Here is a 12746-nt window from a genome sequence, read left to right as displayed (position 1 = left end):
TTTTTCGAACCGGCCCCAGCGGGGCCTGTTGTCACCATACAGGCCTCCGGTTTTGATTTTGCGGAGGCCGTGTTTCCCTTCATGCCCCCTCAGCCGGGCTTTAAGAAGTGCCAGCGGTGTGCACGCCCGATATCTCTCACTGACCCGCACAATTGGTGCCTACAGTGCCTGGGTCCAGAGCATCGGGCTGACACCTGCACCCGCTGTGCTACTCTTAAAAATCGTACATTAAAAAATAGACAGATCCAACAAAATATTCTTTTCGGCACCGGATCTGCCATGGAATCAGCTGCGCCGTCAACGGCATCGCAAAAGTCGGCACCGACTACTTCGACACCGCCTGATCCTTCCTCGGGGTCGCTGGCACCAGGTAAGCCGGCTAAGAAGCCTTCCACTTCCCTTGAGCGCCCTCCTGCCACACCGGCGACGCCGGTCCTCCCGGCATCACGCCGACCCCGCAAACGCTCCGCCCCGATTTCGGTGAGTGCCTCGTCATCGGCCTCCTCATCGCCGGGGCATGGAGCGGCACCTATGGAACCGAAAAAGAAAAAAAGCGGTACCGGTGCCCCCTCTGGACGACCGCATTGCGGCCATACTCCAAACCCAACTGCAGGAGCAACTACAACAACAACTCCAGCACTTGTTGCCCACACTGTTGGCCCCACTCCTTTCGGTGCCGGACCGGCCCGAGCCTCGCACCACACCACCGGTGTCGACACCATCGGTACCGTTGAACACCTCCATGCCGGTACTCGCGGCTGAACCACTTCATCCTCCGGTGCATCCACGCTCTGATGCCGACCCTCCCCGACATCGAGACCGACACCAGTCCCCCCGAGACCAGGACCGGCACCGATCTTCCTCCCCCGGTACTGTCTCGATGCGCTCTGGCAAATCCCTCTCTAAGACTCGCCATACTGAGCCATCCGCACCACCGTCCTGTCCCGCGCATACCGACGTCAGGGACCCGGACTTATGGGAAGAATCCCCACCCGGTACCGATGATGAGGCTTCATCAACGGACGAGGAACCATCGATGGTCGATACCAGTTCCAAACCTGAACAGTCCTCATTCACAAAATTTCTACGAGAAATGTCGGCAGCTCTGTCTATCCCTTTGGAGTCCGACTCTAAGAAGTCCCAGGCTTTCCTTGACGCCCTGGACTTCGAACAACCCCCCAAAGAATTTTTAAAGTTACCCGTCCACGACATCTTACGGGAAACTTTTTACAAAAATTGGAAAAACCCTCTCACGGTACCGGGTGCACCTCGAAAACTGGATAGTTTATATAGGGTCATTCCTATCCCGGGGTTCGACAAACCTCAACTACCCCATGAATCCCTTCTAGTGGAGTCCACTTTAAAGAAAACCCAGGGCTCCAGTGTTTATGCCTCTACTCCTCCTGGCAGAGAGGGCAGAACGTTGGATAAATTTGGCAAGCGCCTTTATCAGAATTCCATGCTTGCCAACAGAGCTAATAATTACACCTTCCACTTCTCCTTCTATATGAAGCATTTGGTGCAACAACTCTCCTCCTTCCAAAAGTACATCCCTGAATGCAAGGTCCCGGTTTTTCAACAACAACTTTCCAGTTTGCTCCAACTCAGGAAATTTATGGTGCGCTCCATTTATGATTCTTTTGAGCTGACCTCTCGAGCATCTGCCATGGCTGTTGCCATGAGGCGCTTGGCCTGGCTGAGAGTTTCTGACCTCGATATTAATCACCAAGACCGCCTAGCCAACGCACCTTGTCTTGGTGATGAACTCTTTGGGGAGTCCCTGGACTCAACTACCCAGAAACTCTCGGCACACGAGACCAGGTGGGATACCCTGATCAAACCTAAGAAGAAAACTCCTCCTGCTCGCCCCTACAAACAGCAGTCTTCCTATCAACGCAGGTTCTCGGCCAGACCTCTCAACCCGCCTCAACAACAACAGTCTCGCCGGCCTCGTCAGCAGCACCAGACTCAGGCACGTTCACAGTCTCACCCACTGACCAAGCCTCTCCCGCAGTCAAAACCATCTCAGCCCTTTTGACTCTTTTCTCCAGGGCATAGCCAGTCTCCCACCATCCTTGCCTCTTCCTCAGCCGATAGGAGGACGTCTTCAACTCTTCCTCAACCGTTGGGAGGCCATCACATCAGACCTGTGGGTCCTCAACATCATTCGCCACGGCTACTCTCTCAATTTCCAGACTCTTCCACCGGACAATCCTCCCATAGAGTCTGTTTCTCACTCCTCTCAATCCCCCCTCCTCCTGAGGGAGGTCCAATCCCTCCTTCTTAATGCCATCGAAGAGGTACCCCCAGACCAAAGGGGTTGGGAATTCTACTCCCGCTACTTCCTGGTTCCCAAGAAGACAGGAGACCTCCGTCCCATCCTCGATCTCCGGAACCTCAACAAGTGTCTGGTCAAGGAAAAGTTCAGAATGCTGTCCCTTGCCACGCTTTACCCGCTTCTCTCTCAACACGACTGGCTATGTTCCCTAGACCTCAAAGAGGCCTACACTCACATTCCAATCCATCTGACTTCACGTCGCTACCTCCGATTTCAGGTACAGCACCGCCACTATCAGTACAAAGTGCTACCCTTTGGCCTCGCATCATCACCCAGGGTGTTCACCAAGTGCCTTATTGTGGTGGCGGCCTTCCTCAGGTCTCACAACCTCCAGGTGTTCCCGTACTTGGACGATTGGTTGGTGAAAGCTCCTACGTCTCCGCTTGTGCTGCAAGCCACACAACACACCATCTCTTTCCTCCATCTCCTGGGGTTCGAGATCAACTACCCCAAGTCGCATCTGCTTCCCACACAGCGACTTCAATTCATTGGAGCAGTTCTGGACACCACTCTGATGAGGGCTTTTCTTCCCGCCGACCGACAATGGACCCTGCTCCATCTCTGTCGTCAGGTGCTCCTTCATCACTCCATCCCAGCTCGGCAGATGATGGTCCTCCTAGGCCACATGGCCTCGACGGTCCATGTACTTCCTCTGGCACGACTCCACCTCAGGACACCTCAGTGGACTCTAGCCAACCAATGGTCACAGACCTCGGATCCTCTTTCTCATCCCATCTCTGTGACATCGTCTCTTCAGCAATCTCTTCAATGGTGGTTGAACTCCTCAAATCTTTCCAGGGGTCTACTCTTTCATCTGCCCCCTCACTCCATGACCATCACCACGGATGCCTCCCCCTATGCATGGGGAGCTCACCTGGGAGATTTTCGCACTCAGGGTCTCTGGAGCGTCTACATCACATCAATTTCCTGGAACTCAGAGCCATGTTCTATGCTCTCAAAGCCTTCCAGCACCTTCTCTACCCTCAGGTCCTTCTTCTGTGCACAGACAACCAGGTCACCATTTACTACATAAACAAGCAAGGCGGCACCGGATCTCCCCTCCTCTGTCAGGAGGCCATCCGCATCTGGTCCTGGGCCACGGCCCACAGTCTCTTCCTCAAGGCTGTATATATCCAGGGCGAACAGAACTCCCTGCCCGACAATCTCAGCCGCATCCTTCAACCTCACGAGTGGACTCTGGATCCTCCCACACTCCGCTCCATCTTTGCGCGCTGGGGCACTCCGCAAGTGGACCTCTTTGCAGCTCCTCACAACCATCAGCTGCCCCAGTTCTGTTCCAGACTCTTCTCTCCTCACCGTCTAGCCTCGGATGCATTCCTGCTCGACTGGACGGATCGGTTCCTCTATGCCTTTCCTCCACTACCTCTGATGTTGCGGACATTGTTCAAACTCCGCAGGGACAGAGCCACCATGATTCTCATCGCTCCTCGGTGGCCTCGCCAACACTGGTTCTCCCTCTTGCTCCAGCTCAGCTCCAGGGAGCCCATTCCTCTTCCTGTGTTTCCTATTCTACTTACACAGCAGCATCAGTCTCTTCTGCATCCCAATCTGTCCTCGCTCCACCTGACAGCTTGGTTTCTCTCGGGCTGACCTCTCCAGAGAACCTGTCTCAGCCTGTCGGTCGTATTTTGGATGCTTCCAGGAAACCGGCCACCCTCCAATGTTACCATCAGAAATGGACCCGGTTCTCCTCTTGGTGTCTACTTCATCATCACGATCCCGCCTCATTGGCGGTAGAAACTATACTGGACTATTTGCTTTCTCTCTCCGACGCTGGCCTCAAATCTACCTCAATCAGAGTCCACCTCAGTGCCATCACTGCGTTTCATGAGCCTATCCTCGGAAAACCTCTCACGGCTCATCCCCTGGTTTCCCGGTTCATGAGAGGCCTCTTCAATGTCAAACCACCGCTGAAGCCTCCTCCAGTCGTCTGGGACCTGAACGTGGTTCTCTCAGCCCTCATGAAACCTCCATTTGAGCCTCTTGCCACAACTTCACTCAAATTTCTGACATGGAAGGTGCTTTTCCTCATTGCCATCACCTCTGCCAGGAGGGTTAGTGAGCTACATGCACTGGTCGCTGACCCACCTTTCACGGTTTTTCACCATAACAAGGTAGTTCTCCGTACCCATCCTAAATTTCTTCCCAAGGTGGTCTCGGACTTCCACCTCAACCAATCCATTGTGTTACCTGTCTTTTTCCCTAAGCCCCATTCTCATCCTGTGGAACAGGCATTACACACGCTGGACTGTAAGCGTGCCCTTGCATACTACCTTGACCGTACCAGGGCTCACCGCTCGTCCCCTCAGCTCTTTTTGTCCTTCGACCCTAACCGTCTAGGTCGCCCTGTCTCTAAACGGACGCTTTCTAACTGGCTTGCTGCCTGCATTGCGTTCTGTTATGCTCGGGCTGGTCTCTCACTGGAAGGTGCTGTCACGGCCCACAGGGTCAGAGCTATGGCTGCTTCTGTGGCTTTCCTCCGCTCCACGCCCATCGAGGAGATCTGCAAAGCTGCCACTTGGTCCTCAGTTCACACATTCACTTCTCACTACTGTCTGGATGCCTTCTCCAGATGGGATGGGCACTTCGGCCAATCTGTGTTACAAAATTTGTTTTCCTAATGGCCAACCATCCCTCCTCCCTCTCTGTTAGCTTGGAGGTCACCCATGCGTTAAGAATATGCTGCCTGCTTGTCCTGGGATAAAGCACAGTTACTTACCGTAACAGGTGTTATCCAGGGACAGCAGGCAGATATTCTTACGACCCACCCTCCTCCCCCGGGTTGGCTTCTTAGCTGGCTTATCTTAACTGGGGACCACGCTCTCCTCCGTCGAGCGGGAAGGCACCCGCGCATGCGCGGTGCGGCCAACTAGAACTTTCTAGTTAAAAGTGTCCGTACCAGGGCTCCGTCGGTGACGTCACCCATGCGTTAAGAATATCTGCCTGCTGTCCCTGGATAACACCTGTTACGGTAAGTAACTGTGCTATATCTGCAAAGCAGCTACTTGGTCCTTAGTTTACAAGTTCATTTCTCTATTCTCTGGAATTCTTTCCAGATGCTTTGGTTACTTGGACCAAATCAGTATTTTAATTTTTATACTCTTTTCTGGCCAACTCTTCCTGCGTCCCATTACAGTTATCTAGGAAGTCCCATATGTGAGAATATGCTGCCTGCTTGTCCTAGGATAAAGCACAGTTACTTACCATAACAGGTATTATCTGGGACAGCAGGCAGTTATTCTCACATCCCACTCACCTTGCCTGGTTGGCTTCTTTGTAGAGAATGATATGGTGGATGTTACCTGTGGCTAACCACGAGTAGCTGTGGCTCACCCACCGTCCTGTGGACAAGTGAATGGCCTTGTCCCTACAGTTAAGGGAGGGAACGTGCGTGGTCACAGATCGCGTGTGGCCCTCCTTCTTACCTACCCACCTGAATCTATCTATCTATCTCCCTCTCTCCCCCTTACCTTCACGGTGTGTTTTAAGGTTTCAGACTTGTTGAAAGCCACTGGAGTGTTTGTGCAGTTGCGTGCGTGTGTGGGCAGAAGCTTCTTCTCTGATGCAACTTCCGAGAAGGTAAGGGGGAGGAAGATGCATGGACCGTGTGAGGGGTGCTGAAGGGCGAGGGAAGAGTGGATGCTACGGGGCCAGGGCAGTGAAGGGGATGGGGCACTGACGAGGACAGATTTTTTTCCTCTTGTCATTCTCTACTTCTTAGCTTGCTTATGGAACTGAGGGGCTCAAGCTGACGTTAGGCGGGAAAGCACTTGCACAGATGTGGTGCGGGCAGTTGCAAAAGTTTTTCAACTTTAAGTGACAGATCACTTGTCAAACTGTCCGTGCTGGGCTCCATGGATGCCATCACCCATATGTGAGAATATCTGCCTGCTGTCCCTGGATAATACCTGTTACGGTAAGTAACTGCTTTCGCACCATATGCTGCTTGTCAATAGGACGGCTGCTGTATGTACTCGGCTTCTTTATTCAGCTCCGGGTATAATAATGTGTTTACTTGCAGGTTACAGGGCTTACTCAGGAGAATGTTTAGTAAGATTCTGTATTGTATATAACTGATTTCTATATAGAAGTAAATATTCTTGCAGTTAGTGTTTAAAAAAAAAAGCAGTGTAAGAAGAAAGTGAAATAATTATCAACTTGTTAGAATTTGTTAAAAGAAGTGAAATAATGATCATCTTGTTAGAATTTGTTCAAATAAGAAATTATCCTTCCACAATATGTGTGCTGAAACACTAATTACTACTTTTTTTTGTTATTTATGTTGGCAATGCAGGTATTGTCATGTGTGAGCAATATTAATGTATAACTTATTTTCATGATCTAGAATATTTGATGATTTGAAATAAATTATATTTTATTACTAATATGTCTCTGAATACTTTATAAGCACAGGCTTTACAAAGCACACTACAATAACTTCTTAAACAGTATTTTAATCCTGAATATACACATGTAGAGAGAATTCTATGGATTGCAGAACCAGTATACAGTGGGAAAGTGTGTTCCTCTGGGGGCAAAAACAGCACAATCACAAGTTGCTTCAGGGGAGGAAGGAGCTTTGGCATAGACTGACACAATAGCAGCTTACCCAACAGTGTCTTATTTTTAAATGCTTTAATGCAGTGGTCTCAAACTCAAACCCTTTCCGGGGCCACATTCTGAATTTGTAGGTACTTGGAGGGCCGCAGAAAAAATAGTTAATGTCTTATTAAAGAAATGACAATTTTGCATGAGGTTAAACTCTTTATAGCTTATAAAACTTTCCTTTAACAGTTAAAAGTAAAGATATATAAACTATCAAGAGTTTTACCTCATGCAAAATTGTCATTTCTTTAATAAGACATTAACTATTTTTTCTGCGGCCCTCCACGTGCTCTATTTTTTCTGCAGCCCTCACATTTAAAGTTTAATATCTTTTCTTTCTCAAAACTGGCACATTTCAATCACTAAATTGAAATAAAATCATTTTTCTACCTTTGTTTGGTAATTTCATCAGTCTCTAACTATGCATCCAATATTTCTTCTCTTCTTTCAGCCTCCTGTATGCTTCCTCTCCTCCAAACCTCATTCCCTCCAACTTTTTCTTTCTTTCTCTATGTCTGTCTTTCTTTGTTGCCGTGTCCCATTTTTTTCTTTGTTTCTGGCTCCTTGTCCCCCCCTTCTTTCTTTCTTTCTTCCTTCCTTCCTGCCCTCCCCCACGCCGCTGCCACCATCGGGAACAGGCCGAGATCTCCCTCTTTCTCTTCTCCGTAGGGCCGACCAACTCTCACCGCCCGACGTCAATTCTAACGTCGGAAAGGACGTTCCGGGCAACCAGGCAGCGACTGGCTAGCTAGAACGTCCTCTTGACATCAGAATTGACGTTGGGCGGCGAGAGTTGGTCGGCCCCGAAGAGAAGCAGGGAGATCAAATAACACGGTGCCGGCCTGAGAAGGGAAGCAGATTGGGCACCACTGCTCTAGACGAGCCGCACTCTAGGGAGAACAGTGGACAGCCCCCCCTTGGTACGCCACTGGAGCAGCAGCGTGTCTGGCCGACTGTTCCATGGATAGCGCAAGCAGCCGCCAACCCGTGGCTTTGAACGGAACGAGCCGGCCAGACACGCTGCTGCTCCAAAAGGAAGATAATGATCCAGTCCAGACTGCGGGCCACAAATAAAATCTGGAGAGCCACATGCGGCCCGCGGTGTTTGAGACCGCTGCTTTAATGCAACCACTAGTCCTGCCCTATGGATGCACACAAATATGCTGGCAGAAAAGAACAATGGGCAATGAAAATACAGTAACATTTTCTTGCTGTGATAATTAGTAGTAGTAGTAGTAGTAGTGGTGGTGTGCCATAAGGACCAAGCATACCTGAGTGTTAAAAATGGTTGAGAAGCACTACTTACAAGATGTACTAAGCCAAATTGACAAGTTAAAGAGTGATAAATCACCTGGACTAGATGTTATACATACCAGGTTACTGAAAGAACTCAAACATGAAACTGCTTAAACTTAAAAAACTTATTACAGCTTGCAGATCCTTTGCTACCAGACAGATTTAGTAGGGCATCAGGCCGCCCAGTGATACAAATTGATTTCTGAATTTTTAAATAAGAAGCCAAAAAATAGTCTTAGAGGTATTTGGAGCATCGAGATAAAACAGTATATTTCTGTGTCTCGTTGGCCACGAATTTGGACTTGGAGGTTGAAATGTACAGTGTCAGCATCTATGAGACAAACATGGTTATTTTGATTACATAAGATTTTTTGGACCACAGTTCGATTACAAAAAATAGATAATTCTAAATCTAAGAGATGCTGGCATTGTCATGTTAATATAGGGACTTTGGATAATCTGTTATATTTTTGTCCATTGATACTTAGTTTCTGGAAGTCAATTTGGGGACATATAAATCTAATTCTTGAGTCATTTATTCCCTTAACCTATGAAGCTGTAATTTGTGGTACGTTAAGCCTACTTTAGATAAGTATAAAAGTCGCCTTTTCCTGATCATGACGGGAATAGATGTTCAACTGATCACACATAATTGGAAGAACCATGACAGGATTAATTACACTTTTTGGTGGGTAAATGTGTGTACCACATGTATGAAAGAATGATGGCGGAACTTTTGGGGACTACTCAGTCCTTTAATGATGTATGGAATCCATTGACTACTTTTGTTGCATTACGGTAAGAGTCATGTTTCTCTTCCTTTTTCATTAGATTTCTTTACACATCTAGGGAGGGAAATATACTTTGAGGAGTTAAATTATTTAATTATAATAATGAAATCACATCATATGCTTTATTGTATTAATAATAAGATGAGGATAGGAGTAAATGACTGTTTAATGTAATAATTGTAGTTATTGATGCATTCTATGCAGTATTTTATGATTTACCAATTATATTGCACTATCAAAGTTTGAAAATCAATAAAGATTTAAACAAACAAACATGAAATTGCTTATCCACTGTTGTTGATCTGTAACCTACTGCTAAAATTGTCCATAGTTCCTGAAGATTGGAGGGTGACCAATGTTATGCCTTTTTTTTTTTTTTTTTTTTAAAGGGTTCCAGGATACACCCAGGAAATTAGATGGGTAAGCCTGACTTCAGAGCTAGGCAAAGTAGTGGAAACAATTAAAATCATGGAACATGTAGACAAACACGATTTAATGGGACAAAGTAAGCATGGGTTCAGCTGAGGTCTTGCCTCACCAATTTGCTTGACTAATTTGAAGATGTGAACAAACACATCGATAAAGGTGAGCCTGTTGAGTAGTGTATCTTCAGAAAGCTTTTGACAAATTTCCTCAAGGGACTCCTGAGAAAACTATGGAGGCAATGTTTAGTTATGGATTAGGAACTGGTTACTGGACAGAAAACAGGGTAGGATTAAATGGCCATTTTTCTCAATAGTGGAGTACTGGGGGCTGGTACAATATAACTTATTTATAAGTGATCTGGAAATTGGAACAAGTGAGGTGATTAAATCTGCAGATGACACTAAACTGTTCAAAGTTGTCAAAACACATGAGGACTATGAAAAATTGCAGGAAGACTGCATCCAAATGGCTGATAAAATTTAATGTGGACAAATAAAAAATGATACACATCAGGAAGAATTTACTTTTTTTCTGTCCCTTTGTCAATACCTTTGGAAGTTAATTTTGTCCCAAATTAATTCAATGTTAGAAAATCATGTTGCCCTATTCTATGATACTATTTTATTTGGAACGTCTATGAGATTCAAGAGTCAAATTTCAGCAAATAACAATAAACTTTTGTTAATACTGACAGGGGTTGCTATTTAAAATATTACTGGAAATTGGAAGGACTATACTAAACTTAATTATACCTTTTGGTGGAATTCAGTTTGTCATATTTATAAAATGGAGAGAGTGCTTGCTATACAGCAAGGAAATTATAATAGTTTCAAAAAGATTTAGGGGCCATTGATTGCATATTCTAATGATTAGACACCTTGGACACCTTTTTATTACATAGGACTATATTTAATGTGGGGATGGGGAGGTATGTTATGTGATTTAATGGGTTTATTCCTGATGAATGGGATGGGTGGGGGAGGGGTCTTTTTATATGCATTTGACAATAATTGTTAGAATGTCAAAGTGATTTGTGTGAATTATCTGATTGAATATTGTACACTTCTTGCAAGAGTTAAAACTGAATAAAGAATTAAAAAAAAAGAATAATCCAAATCATAGTTACCTGATGCTAGGGGGGTCCACTTTAGGAGTTGACACCCCCCAAAATATCTGGGTGTCATTGTAGACACTATGCTGAATTCTGCCCAGCGTATGGCTGCGGCAAAAAAAGCAAACAGGATGCTAGGCATTATTAGGAAGGGATGATAAGACTGAGATTATTATAATGTCCATTGCTCCAAGGTGCATCCTCACCTGAGTCTTGCATTCAATTCTGGTCACCGTATCTCAAAAATATAGAATTAAAAAAAAGGTTCAAAGAAGAGTGACCAAAATGATAAAGGGATGGAATTCCTTTCGTATGAGGAAAGGCTAAATAGATTAGGGTTCTTCAGGTCAAAGAGTGGTGTAGAACGGGTAAGAATGAATTGATTCTTCACCCTTTTCAAAAGTACAAAAACCAGGCCACAAATAAAATCTGGAAAGCCACATGCGGCACGCGTGTTTGAGACTGCTGCTTTAATCCAACCACTAGTCCTGCCCCATGGATGCACACAAATATGCTGGCAGAGGGATACTCAATGAAACTGCATGTGAATACTTTTAAAACATATAGGAGGAAACTTTTCTTTTTTTTTTACTCAAAGAATAGTTAAGCTCTAGAAACAGTGATCTCGAAGCTCACAGCTGGCAGCGGCAGCTCCTCGCGTCATCCACAACAGCATTTCTCTTCCCCCTTCCCTTCTTTGTGGAGCAGTAGCATGTCTGGCTGACTCCCTTGCTGCAGTCGATCGTTCCATCAAAGCCACAGGTGGCGGCTCCTCACGCTATCCACACCTACATTGGAAGCCTCTCTGATGTCACGAAAGGAGGCTTCTGATGCAGGCGCGGATCATGCGGGGAGCCAGCCAGATATGCTACTGTTGCACAGGGGGGGAAGAGAGGTCATCAGTCACTGCTCTCTAATTGCTCCTGCTGTTCCAAGCACTTGGTCTGGTGGCTGAGAGATTTCAAAAACAACACCTATGCGTAGAAAAAACCTTCCATAGGACTGTTCAAACCCAAGAGACAGTATGACGCAGGATCTGATCATGTTGGAAAACTGGTCCTCGACATGGCAGCTGGGCTTCAACGCTAAAAAATGTAAGGTCATGCATCTCGGCAGCGGAAATCCATGCAGAACATACTCCTTGAATGGAGAAACGCTAGCTAGGACTTCAGAGGAACGGGACTTGGGGGTAATCATCAGTGCAGACATGAAAGCTGCTAAACAAGTAGAGAAGGCCTCATCTAAAGCAAGGCAAATGATGGGATGTATCAATCGAAGCTTCGTCAGCCGCAAACCTGAAGTCATAATGCCACTCTACAGAACCATGGTGAGACCTCATCTGGAATACTGTGTGCAATTCTGGAGGCCACATTACCGGAAAGATGTGCTTCGAGCTGAATCGGTCCAGTGGATGGCCACTAGGATGGTCGCCAGGACTCAAGGGTCTCTCATACGAAGAAAGACTGGACAAACTGCAGCTCTATACCCTGGAGGAGCGCAGAGAACGGGGTGACATGATTGAGACATTTAAGTACGTCACTGGTCGCGTCGAGATGGAAAACGATATATTCTTTCCCAAGGGACCCTCGGTCACAACGGGGCACCCCCTCAAACTCAGAGGGGGGAAATTTAGTGGTGACACGAGGAAGTATTTCTTCACGGAAAGGGTGGTAGATCACTGGAACAAACTTCCGGTGCAGGTGATCAAGGCCACCAGCGTGCTCGATTTTAAGAATAAATGGGACATCCACGTGGGATCCCTACGAGGGTCAAGTTAAGGAACTAGGTCACTAGCACTCAAGGGGTGGGTCAATAGAGTGGGCAGACTTGATGGGCTGTGGCCCTTTTCTGCCGTCGTCTTTCTATGTTTCTATGTTTCTAAGAGAACAATATAGTTAGAGGATGAAGAACTTTTGTGCATGTCCTGGGTATGAAAGTAAATGATCATCTGAAACTAGCCTAACATATATACACGGGCATCATTATCTCCTCTCCCTATGCACCAATGGCATCCTTCTAGCCTTCACCCTTGTCTTTTCTAAGACTGGTGGGACCTAATTTGGAATATTGTTTACAATTCTAGAATATTAATGTAGAAATTCTAGACCACACCTTAAAAAAATTATAAACGTGATGTAGTCAGTTCAGAGATACACCC

Source organism: Geotrypetes seraphini, chromosome 2 (assembly GCF_902459505.1).
Source record: "Geotrypetes seraphini chromosome 2, aGeoSer1.1, whole genome shotgun sequence".
Lineage (NCBI taxonomy): Eukaryota > Metazoa > Chordata > Amphibia > Gymnophiona > Dermophiidae > Geotrypetes > Geotrypetes seraphini.
The sequence above is the reverse complement of the archived record's forward strand: the minus strand, read 5'-3'. Positions refer to the sequence as shown.